The sequence below is a fragment of the Pan paniscus genome, chromosome 9 (assembly GCF_029289425.2).
Source record: "Pan paniscus chromosome 9, NHGRI_mPanPan1-v2.0_pri, whole genome shotgun sequence".
Classification (NCBI taxonomy): domain Eukaryota; kingdom Metazoa; phylum Chordata; class Mammalia; order Primates; family Hominidae; genus Pan; species Pan paniscus.
In genome coordinates, this window is record NC_073258.2 from 56,999,114 (window position 1) to 57,015,660 (window position 16,547).

Sequence of the window (16,547 nt, forward strand, 5' to 3'; positions counted from 1 at the left end):
ATTATGCTTCTTTTCCATCACCTACCAGTTACCATCAGTATTTATAGAGCAGCTTGAACAAGGGCATGTTGCAATTCTCTTCATCAGGGCTCTTTAGGCAGCCTTCTTAAAGCAATTGGGTGGAGCTGTTATAAGTATTGAGAGCTTATTGCCCTCTTGGACTTGAATGTTGTTTTAAATTAACTGTCATTTTTAATTACAATCTAAACAAAGAAAGAAAGATCAAGACAATTGTGTATATTAATGAGGCTCAATAGCCCCCTGATAATTGTAATATTTATTTTAAGAGGTCCTCACACACACAATATCTAATTTAGAAATTTTATAATGCAATCTTTATCTTTTTTATCTTTTCTTTAATAATTTTTACTCGAATTACTTATAATTCAGTCTTCCTTTGTTCTATATGCTATGTATCTGAATGAAATTCCAAATTAAGCCTGAAAAACATTGAGATAATAAATTATGGCTATTTGGGGAAAGGTAAAATGAAAACCAGGCAACATGTTGTATTGGTTCAATGAAATAATTTGCAACAGTTATATGATTATGAACTTATCATGATGAACTGAAATCACCTTTTATCACAGTTTATATGTGAATACGTAATGTTAGTCAACACTATTTTGTATATTCACAAGTGAACTGTTTTCCATTATACGTTGTCAATTTCTTGATCTTTAACACCTGGAACAATGGTGGAAAAGTAGCAGAAAAGCTGTATTAATCTTGATCGAAATCAGTGAGGAATACTCCATTTCAAAAGAGTAAATTCTTGTGTTTCTTCCTTTACTTAGCAAAGGATAATTACATTTTTATAAAGTAAGAGACACAATCTTCTAAATTTTTATTCTGAAGAAATTATATATATTGTTTAAGTACTCAGATCAATGATTAAATTAGTGGGAGACTTAAGACAATAATTTGGAGATTAAACCATAGAAGCATGAACACTTTTCATAAATATTGATCTCATATTCTTCTTCCTACAAATTTAAATTTCAAAGTGTCTTTGGTAGCTCCTATTCCTGCTATGTAGAACATAATTTACTTTAGCATACTTCAATTCTTTTATTCATGTGTCACTTAAAAGATTTAATTTTGAAAAACTACATAATGATTGAAAACTTAGTATACTTCAAAAATAATTCATTATAAATTTATTTATTTATTTGATCTCTGGCTCTTCTTTTTTTATTATTATACTTTAAGTTTTAGGGTACATGTGCACAACGTGCAGGTTTGTTACATATATACATGTGCCATGTTGGTGTGCTGCACCTATTAACTCGTCATTTAGCATTAGGTATATCTCCTAATGCTATCCCTCCCCCACCCCCACCCCACAACAGGCCCCAGTGTGTGATGTTACCCTTCCTGTGTCCATGTGTTCTCATTGTTCAATTCCCACCTATGAGTGAGACCATGTGGTGTTTGGTTTTTTGTCCTTGTGATAGTTTGCTGAGAATGATGGTTTCCAGCTTCATCCATGTCCCTACAAAGGACATGAACTGATCATTTTTTATGGTTGCATAGTATTCCATGGTGTATATGTGCCACATTTTCTTAATCCAGTCTATCATTGTTGGACATTTGGGTGGGTTCCAAGTCTTTGCTATTGTGAATAGTGCCGCAATAAACATATGTTTTCATGTGTCTTTATAGCAGCATGATTTATAATCCTTTGGGTATATACCCAGTAATGGGATGGCTGGGTCAAATGGTATTTCTAGTTCTAGATCCCTGAGGAATCACCACACCAACTTACACAATGGTTGAACTAGTTTACAGTCCCACCAACAGTGTAAAAGTGTTCCTATTTCTCCACATCCTCTCCACCACCTTTTGTTTCCTGACTTTTTAATGATCGCCATTCTAAGTGGTGTGAGATGGTATCTCATCGTGGTTTTGATTTGAATTTCTTAGATGGCCAGTGATGATGAGCATTTCTTTATGTGTTTTTTTTTGGCTCCATAAATGTCTTCTTTTGAGAAGTGTCTGTTCATATCCATTGCCCACTTTTTGATGGGGTTGTTTGTTTTTTTCTTGTCAATTTGTTTGAGTTCATTGTAGATTCTGGATATTAGCCCTTTGTCAGATGAGTAGGTTGCAAAAATTTTCTCCCATTCTGTAGGTTGCCTCTTCACTCTGATGGTGGTTTCTTTTGCTGTGCAGAAGCTCTTGAGTTTATTTAGATCCCATTTGTCAATTTTGTCTTTTGTTGCCATTGCTTTTGGTGTTTTAGACATGAAGTCCTTGCCCATGCCTATGTCCTGAATGGTATTGCCTAGGTTTTCTTCTAGGGTTTTTATGCTTTTAGGTCTAACATGTAAGCCTTTAATCCATCTTGAATTAATTTTTGTATAAGGTGTAAGGAAGGGATCCAGTTTCAGCTTTCTGCATGTAGCTAGCCAGTTTTCCCAGCACCATTTATTAAATAGGGAATCCTTTCCCCATTTCTTGTTTTTGTCAGGTTTGTCAAAGATCTGATAGTTGTAGATACGCAGCATTATTTCTGAGGGCTCTGTTCTGTTCCATTGGCCTATTATAAATTTAAATTGAAAAAGAAAAAATATAATTTCCATTGCATGCCATAGTTACCCCATTTCTAACATGATTAATTCAAAATACATAGATTATCAAATTTCTTGTCATTTCTTTTGTCCTGGAACTCACATTTAAGTTCTATTTACTCTCCAGAATTGTGTCTCTTATGATTCACATGAGTTTATTACTTTGTAATTAATAAATATATGTAAATTAACCTTTTATTTCTTGTGGTAATAAAGTTTTATGTGATTTTTATCTACAACAAATAATCACTACAACAAATATTACCATAGTTCTACTAAACAACTTAAATGTGTTAGAAATATTTATAAAATACTCAAAGAGAAACTGTAAAATTATCTATGGAAATGCATCTCTTAATTATACTAATTGGGATGAATTTTTATTTTTATTTCAATTACTAAAATTATCCATGAATAGATATGTTTATTGGTAGAAGAGCACAGGTTTCAGCATTCTTTATTTTTTCAAGTTTTATTTTAGATTCAGGGAGTATGGGTGCAGATTTGTTACAAAGATATATTGGTTGATGCTGTGGTTTTAAGTATGATTGAAACTGTCACTCAGGTAGTGAGCATAGCACTCAATAGGCAATTTTTCAACCCTATGGCTGCATAGTGTTCCATGGTTTTTATGTACCGGGTTTTCTTTATCCAATCCACCACTGATGGGCATTTAGGTTGGTTCCATGTCTTTGCGATTGGGAATAGTGCTGCGATGAACATATGGGTGCATGTGTCTTTTTGGTAGATGATCTATTTCCTTTGGGTATATACCCAATAACAGCACTTCTGGAATGAATAGTAGTTCAACTCTCAGTTCTTTTAGAAATCTCTAAACTGCTGTCCATAGGGGCTGAACCAGTTTACATTCCCACCAGCAGTGTCTAAGCTTTCCTTTTTTTCTATAGCTCTGCCAATATCTGTTATTCTGACTGGTATGAGATCATAGCTCACTGTGGTTTTTATTTCATTTCTCTGATGATTAGTGATTATCAGCATTTTCTCATATGATCATTGGCTGCTTGTATGTATTATTTTGAGAAGTGTCTGTTTAAGTCTTTTGTCCACCTTTTAATTTGGTTGTCTTTTGAATGTTGATTTAAGTTCCTTATGAATTCTGGATGTTTGACTTTTGTCAGATGCACAGTTTGTGAATATTTTCTCCCATTCTGTAGATTGTGTGTTTACTCTATTGATAGTTTCTCTTGTTGTGCAGAAGATCTTTAGTTTAATTAGTCTTACTTGTCATTTTTTGCTATTGTTCTAATTGCTTTTGGTGATTTAGCCATAAATTTTTTGCAAAGGCAGATGTCTAGAAGTATATTTCCTAGGTTTTCTTCTAGGATTTTTATAGTTTAAGGTCTTAAATTTAAGTCCTTAATATATATTGAGTTAATTTTTGTAAATGGTGACAGTTAGTGGTCCAGTTTCATTCTTCTGCATATGGCTAGCCAGTTATTTCAGCAATATTTAATGAACTGGGAGTTCTTATACCACTGTTCTTTGTGTTGACTTTGTCAAAGATCAGATGGCTGTAGGTGTGTGGCTTTACTTCTCGGTTCTCTCTTCTGTTCTTTTATTCTGCCTGTCTGTTTTTGCAGCAGTAGCATATTGCTTTGGTTACTATAGCATTTTGGCATAGTTTGAATTTGGGGTAATGTTATGACTCTGGATTTTTAATTTTGCTTATGAGTTTTAGAACAGTTTTTTTCTAATTTTGTAGAAGAAAAATGATGTTAGTAGTTTAATAGGAATTGTGTTGAATCTGTAAATTGCTTTGGGCAGTGTGGCCATTTTGACGTTATTGATTCTTCCAATTGATAAGCATAGAATGTTTTCCCATTTGTTGTGTCATTTCTAATCTCTTTCAGCAGTGTTTTGTAGTTCTCCCTGTAGAGATTTTCAACTCCTTTGTCAGACGTATTCCTAGGTACTTCATTGCCTAGTATTGCTTTCTTGATTTGGCTCTCAGCTTGAATGTTGCTGGTGCATGTAACCACTACTAATTTTTCTACATTGATTTTGTATCCTGAAACTTTACTGAAGTAGTTTATCAATTTTACTGAAGTAGTTTATCAAGTTTTATCAAAAAGACTTTGGCAGAGTCTTTAGGGCTTTCTAGGTATAGAATCCTATTGTTACCCAGGAGAGATAATTTGACTTTTTCATTTCCTATATAAATGTCTTTTATTTATTTCTCCTACCTGACTGCTATGGCTTGGACTTCCACTACTATGCTGAATAGGAATGGTAAGGGTGAACATCCTTTTCTAATTCAAGTTCTCAAGGGTAATGCTTCTAGGTTTTGCCCATCCAGTATGATGTTGGCTGTGAATTTTTCACAGATGACTCTTATTATTTTGAGGTATGCTCCTTTGATGCCTAGCATATTGAGGGTTTTTACTATGAAGAGATATTGAATTTTTAAAAAAATGTTTTTCTTGTCCATTGAGATTATGATATTTAGTCACATTAAAATGAAGATCAGAAAGGAATTGTGTTGTTGTTGTTGTCTTTGTTTCTTTTTCTTGAGATGGAGACTTGCACTGTCACCCAGGCTGGAGTGCAATGGCATGATCTTGGCTCACTGCAACCTCCGCCTCCCGAGTTCATGCAATTCTCCTGCCTCAGCCTCCCGAGTAGCTGGGATTACAGGTGCACACCACCACACCCGGCTAATTTTTTGTATTTTTAGTAGAAACAGGGTTTCACTATGTTGGCCAGACTGGTCTCAAACACCTGACCTCCTGATCTGCCTTCCTTGGCTTCCCAAAGTGATGAGATTACAGGTGTGAGCCACCGCACCCAGCCCATTTGATGTTTTTTAAATATCACTCACATATGTCAAAATTCTCATGAATCCTTATCATCAATTATTTAAATAATTGACTACATATAATTATGTCACTTTTATTTGTTGGTGAAAGCAAACTTGGTAATCTCCTTATATCCAAGTGGAATTGATATTCAGTCAATAGAGATTCACTTACTCAGTTTCTGAGAAATTTATTTGCTAGGGTTTGGGGAAGAACCTTTCTGAGTTACATGAGCAAAAGGAAGACTTAAAACTTAGATAAATTAGACATCCAGAATCTCTGACAAATCAGCCTCCTACTGAAATATAAGGTTACATTAGAGGAATTTGTAGTGTGTGGTGCATTAATATAACCATAGTATCAACAGAACCTAAGCCCAGCTCAGCTCTACACATTTAATGTTGTTTACTCAGCGTCTATTGTTCTACAAATAATATCAATCCTTAACAAAAAATATGTGGGAGAACATATATGTAGGGGAGAACAACTCACTGTAAGAAAACAAATGAACAGAACCAGATTCAGATATAGCCTAGACAGTAGAAATATTATACAGGCAATATACCACAACTATGATTGCTAGGGGCTCTATTGGAAAAGACAGACAACATGCATAAATAGTGAATTTCAGCAAAGTCGTGGAAAATATAAAACTGAATCAGTAAAACAACTAGAAATTACAGTAAGAAAGTAATAGTTATAAAGAATTATTTAACGGGCACAAGAGTAGTCTCAACATAGCTGAGTAATACATTAGTGAAATTAAAGATCAATCAGTATAAAATGCCTGAAACTAGACACAGAGAAAAAAACACATCTAAAATCTGTGTAACAATATCAAATAATAAAAACAACTGTAATTAGAAACTCTGAGGTTTTTTTTTTAAGATAAAGGTAAGGCAGAGAGTATGTGTAAATATAACGACTAATAATTTTCTCAAGTTAACAAAAGACACCAAGCCATAGATTCAAGATCTTAGAACTAAGCCAAATTCACACACACACACACACACACACACACACACACACATCACACTCAGGGAGAAGAAAAAAGGAAAAGAGAAAATATTGAAAGGAAGGGCCATTACACATCAAGTGGGGCTTTGCAACATCAGCATTATTAACATTTTTTTACTGGAAAATCGTTGATGTTGGGCACTATCCTGAGAGCAGTAGGATAGCTACCTGCATCCTGACCTCTATGCACTAGATGTCAGGAGTATCTCTTTCCAGCTGTGACATCAAAATATCTCTACCTTTGCCAAATGAATCTTTTTGGTGGTGGAGACACAAATTGACTTCCACTTTAGAACAACAGATTTAAAGGAATAAATCTGTTGTAATGTTGTAAGCATTACATTCCAATGTTGTAAGCATTACAACAGATTTCCTGGCAGTAACTACAAAAGTTGTTATAGAAAAAAAGGATGAGAAACTGAAAATGTTGATGGGAAAACAGCAAAACTGTCAACCCAGGATCATATACACAGTGGAAATCTCTTTCTAAAATTAATTAAAAAAATTAATCTAACAAAAACTGACATAATTCATTGACAGCAGGTATGTGCCACCAGGAATGTTAAAATAGCATATCCAAGGAGAAGCAAAATGATATCAGATAGAAACTCAAAGCTATGCAAATAAATACAGAGCATGGGAAATTATGTCAATGATCTAAATTCAAAAGCGATTTTAAATTGCTCTGAAATATATCAGTCTTAAGAAAAGACACCAATTAAACAGCATTTATAGACTCTGTAAAAGTAAAGTCTACCACAATAGCATCATGAATAAGGAGGACTTAGATGTTTATTCTTTTAGGGTATGTAGAAGATCAATAATTTATTAGTAAATATATTGTAAATTGCTGTAAAAGTATCACAATTTTAAAAGACTTAAAATAAGAAGTCAATAGAGCATACAAAATAAATGGAATCATAAAAAATAATCCAACTCAAAAAAATAAAACGTGAATGGAAGAAACAAGAAATACTTGAAGCAAGTAAAGATGAAGTATCAAGATGGTAAACTTAATTCCGCAGAATCAGTAGTAACATTAATTCTACCCATATGTACATTAACCAAAAGTACTCTAGACACAAAAATCACAAGATGAAGTTTGCCAGATTGAACAGAAAAGCAAACAAAACTCTGTGATATCAAAAAATATCTTTTCTATTATAAAATCCTAATAAGTTAAATATAAAAGGCTCACAAAATTTTATGCAGTAATAATTGAAAGAGCTCTGGAGAGGCTATATTAATACAAAACAAAATAGACTTTAAAAGAAAAGCTATCAGTCACTAATAGCACCTTAATTTTTCTGTAGGGATCCAACCTCTCCTGTTCTTGATAGGTCTCTGTCTTTGCATCCAGTGTATTTTGGGAAGCATTCATGGCCACTCATCAAGAGACCTGCTGATTTGTTTCTGGATAGGTACTAGTGAGCCAGTGCCTCAGCTGTGGGATTTTGTTAGAATTATTGGAAAAGAAGAGCTTCTTTCTACTGAGGCTAATCCTCTGGGCAGGTAGAAACTGCACAAAACATCTCATAGCTCTCTTTACTAAAAAAAGAGAATCTGCTTGAGAGTTTAGTCATCAAAAAGAAAAGGATAGCAGAGAGCTGGAGAATGGGAAATTTTTTGAACACTTGGATCCTCTCTCAACTAATCTATGTCCAGATTTTTGTCATGTAAGCAATAAATTCCCACTTTTGCTTAAGCCACTTAAAAAATTTAATCTGCCACATGCAACCAAAGATGACAAATGCACCTTCTTATAAATATTCTTTTTTTATAAATATTCTCTTCATTAATTGCATAATGTTCTAGTTCCTTGTAGTGAATTTCAAGATAATTTAGCCATATATGTGTGTGTATGTATGTATAGATGGGTACATATATATATACACATATATAGGTGTGTGTATATAACAATATAGCTATAGATATATACATACACAGTTTTAAATTAACACACACATATATATACACACACACATAGTTTTAAATTAACTTGTTTTATATGTCTTTCAGCTATACTTATCTTTCTCCACTAGAAAACACATTCTCAATCTCATTTTCAATTCTCCAATCATGCCATGGACTTTCCAATTTCCACTTAAGTGTTTGTGTTGTTTCCCCTTCTATTTCTCATCCACTATTTTTTACTTGATGTAATTCTTAATGCCCAGTTCAAGTTATTCTCCTTTTCTTTGTTTTGTACCTGGTACCTAGAACAATCTCTGGAAGAAAATACTCATAGAGTGAATTTATTTGTTCGATGAAGGCCTTTTGATGTTTTCTGACCTTGTGTGGCCAGCATTTCATTTGAATGCAGATGCAACTCTATCATAGTACATATCGGAGTTATTAAACTCATTTATAATTGTTTTTCTCAATCACTAGATACATTTTTGCTTCTTTTCAATTTATTGTACCATTGATTTGCATAGAATATTATAGCAGTTGTTTGATAAGTTGCTTTGAGCTGGCTAAATCAAATTAGATAATAAATATAATCAAATTTTTCATATAGTAACCTACCATTTCAAAAGCCAAAGTATGTCTCTTTGTAGCATTCTCGTGATGTAGAAAAACATCTTACATCATTTCATTTTGTGTTTAATCAATTGCCCAGTAGAAATGTTTAATTGCTCACATATCTTTTCCCATTAGAGATTTGAATATCAGAGTTTGAGTTCTTGGGATCTGATGTGAGATCAAAAGCTGATCTCGAAAGCCTCAGAGCAAAATATAAAAAGCATTGTTTCTCCTAAGGAACCACAGTGTTTTTAAGAAAGGCACAAATGTCTTCTATGAACACAGAATGTTTGCCCCAAATGGATTATACCAAATGTTACAATGGATCATTTTTTTGTAATATTTCAGTGTCAAATTTAATTTTTCTAGTGGAAAATGAACTGGAGCTCAAAAACAGTGAAGTCAGAAGGTGAACGGGGAATAAAAAGTTAGTTACCTGGTAAGTATTTCTAACATAATCCTAGGGATATTAGAGCAGAAGAGATTTTGTGTTTACCTCCTTATAGTTTCTTATTTTACACATAGGAAACTGATGTTTTGAGAGTAAATATGTCTAGAATAACACAGGTTTTAAATCTTCAAGGTGTTTTCAACAAAAATGAGAGCAACAACCAAAAGCACATTTAGCACACAATATTCATAATACAACCATCAACATTATTGGACTTTGATTAGGAATCGAATGTAAGCACAGTTTTCATTACATATTATTTATTTTTAAAATTTAAATACAGATTAAGGATGACTCAATTTTATATAATGTTATTTATTCTATATTATGGCAATGCATTGGTACCAAGTCATCAGTGCACTAGTAACAGGCCTGAGGTGGGAAAAGGGAATTAGTTAAGAAATAAAAAGTTAAAAATACCATAAATTAATGTAGATTACCTACATAATAGTATGCCATTTTGCTGAGCTATTTCAGAAACTTCCATTCCCACCTGCCTATTCCATAGAAGAACACCTGGTTTGTCTCATTTTTTGAATCTTCTTAATCTTTGGATCCCTGTGATCATTTTTTGCTTCCATTGTTCCATTTAGCATTAATATTTAATTTTGAATTCCTTAAGTTTCTTTCAGTCTTGAAGTATATAATGTTTTTGAAAAATTATTATAAGTTGTACTCTTTATATAAATTTATTTCTTTGTTGAATTTAATTCTGTAAATTTAATTCTGTGATCAGAAATAAGAGTTTGGAATAGAAAAACATTTTCATCAAAGAGGGCTTTTCTCCGATGGTCTAGATTCCCAGTTTATTTAAGCATTATCCCTAAAAATCAGTCTGTTTATTTGATGCCTGTTTTTGTCGTTATTGTTGTTTTGTTTTTTTTTTGAAGGCAGAGGTTGTTTTTGTTTTTGTTTTTTGTTTTGTTTTGAGATGAAGTCTTGTTCTGTTGCCCAGGCTGGAATGTAGTGAAGCCTACTTTTTAACTGTGAGTCTTCAGAAGTACCAAAATGGAGGATCGCACAACACAGAAGCACATTGATTTAACATTCATTCACTAGCCACAGGATACAATTGTATCTTTCCTTTGCCTTCCCAGCAGTGGCCATTGCTCTGCTCCTTGGCCAATTCAGAGTCTCTTCTCTCTCGTGTGTAGACAGGAATAGATGAGCTTCCTCTCCATCAGAGTTGATATTTTCTCAGGTGGAAACCACACGTATTTCAGTAAAGGAGAAATCCAAAGAGTTGACTGGTAGCTCAATGATGCTTTCTTTCTCCAATTAAGTCCCCTTTTTAAAGCGTAAGAGGGAATCCTGATTGATCAAAAAATAATAAATATTAATTTTTAGTGAAGAATAAACTTGTCCCAAAGTTGGAATAATTGTAGTTAATATTTTATTGAATATTTGCTATGTGAAAAGCACTCTTTAAAATACCTTCCTATTTTAGGTATTTAATCATCATTTAATATTAGCTCATTTAATCATCAACATAACCCTGTAGGCAAGTGCTACTATAATATGCAATTTACATATCAGAAAATGAAGACCAGAGGATTATTGAAAATTAAAACAACTTACCAGGTTTTACATTAAATTTAAAAATTGCTAGGAGTTACCGTTATAACATGTCACTGAGACTATTGGAAATAAATTTACATACAAGGTATGTAAGAACGGTAAAATGTATTTTTTAGTAAAAGGTTATAAAAAGCATGGAAATGTAAATTTTTGTCTAGGGTTAAAGGATTGCTTTAAATTGGATAAGGTAAAGCTGAAGTTTCAAATAAGTGGTGGAAAGATTATGGAAATTAACCTCGCAGAAGAGGGTCTCTGTGTGAACATATTAACCTAAATTCAAAAGGGTATTACATGGTTTTTCTGTAAATTGAGCATTGAAATAAAAGCACAACAAGGTATTCTTAAGGCAACAAGGTATTCTTAAGGTTCTCTGTGTGAACATACTAACTAAATTCAAAAGGCTACTACATGGTTTTTATGTAAATTGAGCATTGAAATAAAAGCACAACAAGGTATTCCTAAGGCACTAACCTACTCTTAAGGAAAATTTGTAAAGGTGTATAAAAGGTTTTTGCTTCTTTAAAATTTCTGAGTCATCATTTTGGCAAAATAAATAACGTATGGTAATCTGGAATTCTATTTCATAACATAAGGTGTTTTAAACCTCAAATATATAACAGCCTTCCCAAAATCAAACTTCAGTTTCAAAATTGTCTTTCCTGACACCTGGTTTTTCAGATACTTCAGAGGTCCCCTGGAGTGTCCAGAAAAGGGAGGTAAACAGGGTTATTTGACATGTTTAGGTACATGGGATTGTCTAAATGATGTTCAGTCTCCTTTAGGTTTTATTTTTGTGAACAATGCTAATATATGTTCCAAAATTGTAGGAGATTTCTAAAATTCTAATGTTTGAGTATATGCTGTCAATCATATTTAAGGTTGTTAAGTTATTGTAAATGAGATATATCACCAAACTTCTTTGTCAATCATGTTTCTAACTGTAACTACCCTGGACATTTTGCTATTCACAGACTATTGTTGTCTTATTTTAATCCTTTTCAAAAGATGGTTTATAATAAGCTATAGAACTCTGACAAGTTCTCATGCTCTCAAATATAAGTTTCTGATGACTTTGGAGATTGTGATATTGGAGTTATAGAACATGTACAGGATTCATGAAGAGCTGAAATGTTCATGAATATCAAGCAAAACAAGAGTTAACTAAATGGACTGAACTCAGAAAACTGAAACAATCTTTTAACCTTGCTTAGAACATTGCTGATTATGTTTTGTTTTTCAGAGTCAAGGAAATTTATTTTGAACTATTTATGACTTTTAATAATTGAGTAAGGTATATATATCCTGTGATCAAGATTTGGAGCATGTTTGTTTCTCTCTGCCTGGTTTCTCTAGAATTTGGAAACTATCTCTGAGTATTCTTAACTTATGGCAATATAGTTGCAGCAGTGCAATAATAACCCAATATTTTTTAGAAAGCGGACACAATTGGAGAAAGTGGTTATTTTACCAAGGCTTTGACTGGAAGGGTATGCTTCCCTTTAAAGAGTCAATCTCGACTTGCAGAGCTGGTAAAAGCCCCATTTTAGACTGGCCCCATAAACCCATCTACACAGTCCCTGTACAGAGTCCATGACCTGTGGTCAGTAGAGAATGTTACTTTCTAACAAGCCTAGGAGCTACAAGTTTTTCTTGGGACTTTAAGAGAAGAGGATCACCCAACTCACAAGTATTTGAGGATAGAAACTCATGGCTGAGCTCTACTTTAAAAGGTCTTATCCGAGATTCCTTGTGGAACAGAGTTCCATCAGAGCCAATCCAAAAGGCCTATGTAGAAATAATTATTCTTGCTGTACTTTGTGCAAATTATCAGGCCAAGAACAAGACTAAAGTCTATTTTGCAAACAACTCAGTACTACCATAATTTGTTTTTTTAACAAAAAGGATGACTGGATAGAGAGAGAAACTATGTTCCAAACTTATCATACATTTGTCTTTAAATTCTAAACTTATTAGTTGTTCATTAAGAAGGTTCAACCATGAAGACCCAGAAACAGTGTCAACCTGTGACTGAGCTTCATCAGAATGACAGAGAATGCTTCTCCATCCTCATCGCCACCCCCAACTAGGCAAAAAATTGTTGAGTAACAGGTCAAAGCAGTGCCTTCTGGGGGACTGAGCGGAATTTGGAGTGAAACTTAAAGTTGAAGATACAGCAGATACTGAGAAAAGCTGCTGAACCAGTCCCATCCGAAACACAGAGTAATGCTAGATGAGCAGGAAACCTATGGTGCACTGGAATTAACTCTAAGAAGAACAAGTCTCAAAACCAAATCAACTCCTGACTAGATGGATTCAACCTTCTCCCTCAAAACACACACATACAGCCTAGTAAAAGGGAACACATGCGGGTTTTGCTTTCTATATTAGTCTACTCTACATAGTTCACTTTTTGAGTAAAACTTACCAGACATATATAGAAACAGAAAAGATACATAAAGGAAACACTGTTAAGAGAAAAAGCAGTTAATAAAGCCAGATTCAAATGTGGCAGAGGTGTTGGAATTATCTTTCAAGTAGATCTCATGGGTACTGTTCTAGATGCCCTTAGTAGGGTATAAAGCCCCTTTAGTTTTTTTATTATACTTATGTGACAAGATCTTCCTTTTATCCTCTTATGTAAAAGGTATTTCCAATCCATATTCAACTCTGTATTGGCAATCACATTTTTTGACACTTTACATATATTAGTCCACTGTCTTATACTTACATTTATGATTATGGAGCAGTCTGTTGTCATTCTATTAAGTGTTCCCTCAAAATGAAACAGTTTATTTTGGCTGCTTTTAAGAGATTCTTCATCTTTGGTGGTGGTTTCAAGCTTAAACACATCATAATGAATCAGCCAACAAAGACAGAGAAATACTAAAAATCAGTCAAAATATATTGTTTTACACATTCAAAACAAAGTAAATTTATGTTTTATACATCCCAAATGGGGATTGTTTGGCTTCCTGAATTCAATTCATTTGCTTACTCTGAAAAAATTATCAAACATTCTACCCTTGAATATATACTCTCCTCATCTTCTCTACTTAGCTCTACTGTGTGCTACAGCCAATCACACATTACGCTGTTTATAAAGGACATACAGGATACTCTCATCCTCCTTATGTCACTATCACTCTCCTAGTTTACCTCTGTTTGTCCGTCTGTGAAGCCTTCATGACATATCTTTATATCTATTATCCAATTCACACTTTCTGCAGCTTCATTTCACTTGCTACACAAAGTTTTCACTAAACAGCAAATTTTACTTATTTCACTAATATAAATTAGAATTTATATGGTAAAAGAATTTCTTAAATGACTGCCAAATGTGAAAAAATTCATGTATATATTATATATATTTACATATGTATGTGTTATATAGACATACACAAAATTGCTATTGGTAACGGCTGTTTTCACAGGAGTCTATAACTACTGAAGATTTTATTTTTCCTAAAAGATATAATATTTCCTTAAAGATATTCTGTTTCTTAATTTATAATAAAGATAATTCTTATGCTTTTATCAACAACATAAATTAATAGGCTGGGTGCAGTGGCTCACGTCTGTAATTTCGGCTCTGTGAGAAAATGAGGCAAAAGAGTCACTTGAGCCTAGCAGTTTAAGGCTGCTGTGAGCTGTGATTGTACCACTGCACTTTCATAATATATAAAATCTATTATATATATAAATTGACAGTAATACATTAAAACCTGAAATCAAGCTTTGAAAGCCACAGCAAAGTGCATTTCCAGTCTATTTCAGTGACTATTAGAATTAAAGCCAACTTCAGGCAAAACATTTCCAAAAACATAAGAAAAAAAAAAACAAAAAGAAAAAGGAGAAAAACTATTCCAGACTTTTGAAGACATTTATTAAAATCATAAATTGATGGTATCTTCTTTCTCATCTTTTGATGAGTAAAATATTAAAGGACTCCAAAAATTATCTACAAATTTGGCACTTGAGGGTTCATTTGTTGTAAACTCAATGGTTCTTGATAAGAGGGAGTTTAAAGTTTGTTTATGGAGATTAGCCAAGGTGTTGAATCAATCATTTCCTCTCTTCTGGTGAAACCTAATCAAGAACTCTAATGGCTATCCTAAACTCCAAGAAATGTACAACCTGTTTGAAATGGCTGTGATTTTTCAGAGATTCAATATAAAGAGGTACAAGTAGCCAAGCTCATTCTTTTCTGGGACACACAGAGTGGCTTTGGAACTGGCTGTGAAGATGTCTGAAAGCTACTACCACTATATGGTGGGGCCCTGATCCCTGATCAGACTTTATAGTGTTACTGCTACAGCAAGTTTCAGTGAGACCATAAGTATATTTCTAGGGTGAGAACACAACTAACAGAGGAGGAGTTCCTGCTACTTTTCCAATCCAAAACAGACTGCCCTATGTTTAATTTTTCAACAAACTGAGCTTCTTTCTATAAGTGATGTCATTTGCTTACTTAGTAAAAATGTTTTTACTCTTATTTTGTCATCCTGTCTTCCTACATACTTGTGAAACACAGTGAAGATTAATTTTACTTGTATCATTTATGTATTCCTTAGCTGTTCCTATGTATTCTAAGAACACAGAAAATAGTTTTCAGATATCTTGCAATTTCATACTTGTTGTATATTCTAAATTTTATTGAGAATATTTTATTTTATATGTTGTACATAAATGTAATACCCTCTGTTCTAAAGTTGGCACATAAATATATGCACAAGAGAGAATATTCTATAATATACAACTTAGGTAATGTGTTGAATAATTTGAGGATAATATTGTTTTAGAGTATAGTAAATGCCTCTTCAGCATTTCTGGGTGAAATCTGATGAAATCTCACAATGTTCAGTAAATAAATGATGGTTATTTAGAAATCATTTTGCAGTGGTGGATTGTGATTGAGATTTTTTGAAATACTTTAAAGGAGAAAATCATGACATCTAAATGAAACAATAAGAGCAAAATTGCAGTTAAATACCATTTCCTAAACCAATCACTTTTTTTCTTTTGTACTGAATCAATCTTTTCTAATCCAATCACAATGAGCATTAACAATGGTTTTCAGAGTATTCAGGACCCATCATCTAATGGTATAAATTGGTCCCAATTTCATACGCTTAAACCTGAAGTTTTTTGGAGTAAAGTCAAAACTCAACAAAACTGAGGTTTCTTTTCTTTTCTTTTCTTTTCTTTTCCTTTCTTTCTTTTTTCTTTCTTCCTTTTTTCTCTCTCTTTCTCTCTCTCTCTCTCTCTTTCTTTCTTTCTTCTTGCTTTATTGTCCAGGCTGAAGAGCAGTGGCTCAATCTCAGCTGACTGCAACTTCAGGGTTCAAGCAATTCTCCTGCCCAGTCTCCTGTTTCTGGGATTACAGGTATGTGCCACCACTCCTGGCTGATTTTTGTGTTTTTAGTAGAGACAGGGTTTCCCCATATTGGCCAGGCTGATCTCCAACCTGATCTACCAGCCTTGGCATCCCAAAGTGCTGGGATTACAGGTGTGAGTCATCACACCTGGCCTCTCTGAGGTTCATTTTTCTATGCAAAAGAAAATGGTAGGATGAGGATGTAGTGCCCT

At 33.5% G+C, this 16,547-nt stretch overlaps 1 long non-coding RNA gene across 1 annotated transcript; it reads right to left on the reverse strand.

Annotated features, from left to right (window-relative positions):
- Positions 1–5,563: 5,563 nt before the first annotated feature.
- LOC129393363 (uncharacterized) lies at positions 5,564–14,144 on the reverse strand. The gene is made up of 2 exons (XR_008620180.1): positions 13,690–14,144; positions 5,564–10,694 (listed from the first exon to the last, which is right to left on the reverse strand). It is a non-coding gene; the product is annotated as an uncharacterized LOC129393363 (long non-coding RNA).
- Positions 14,145–16,547: the final 2,403 nt, after the last annotated feature.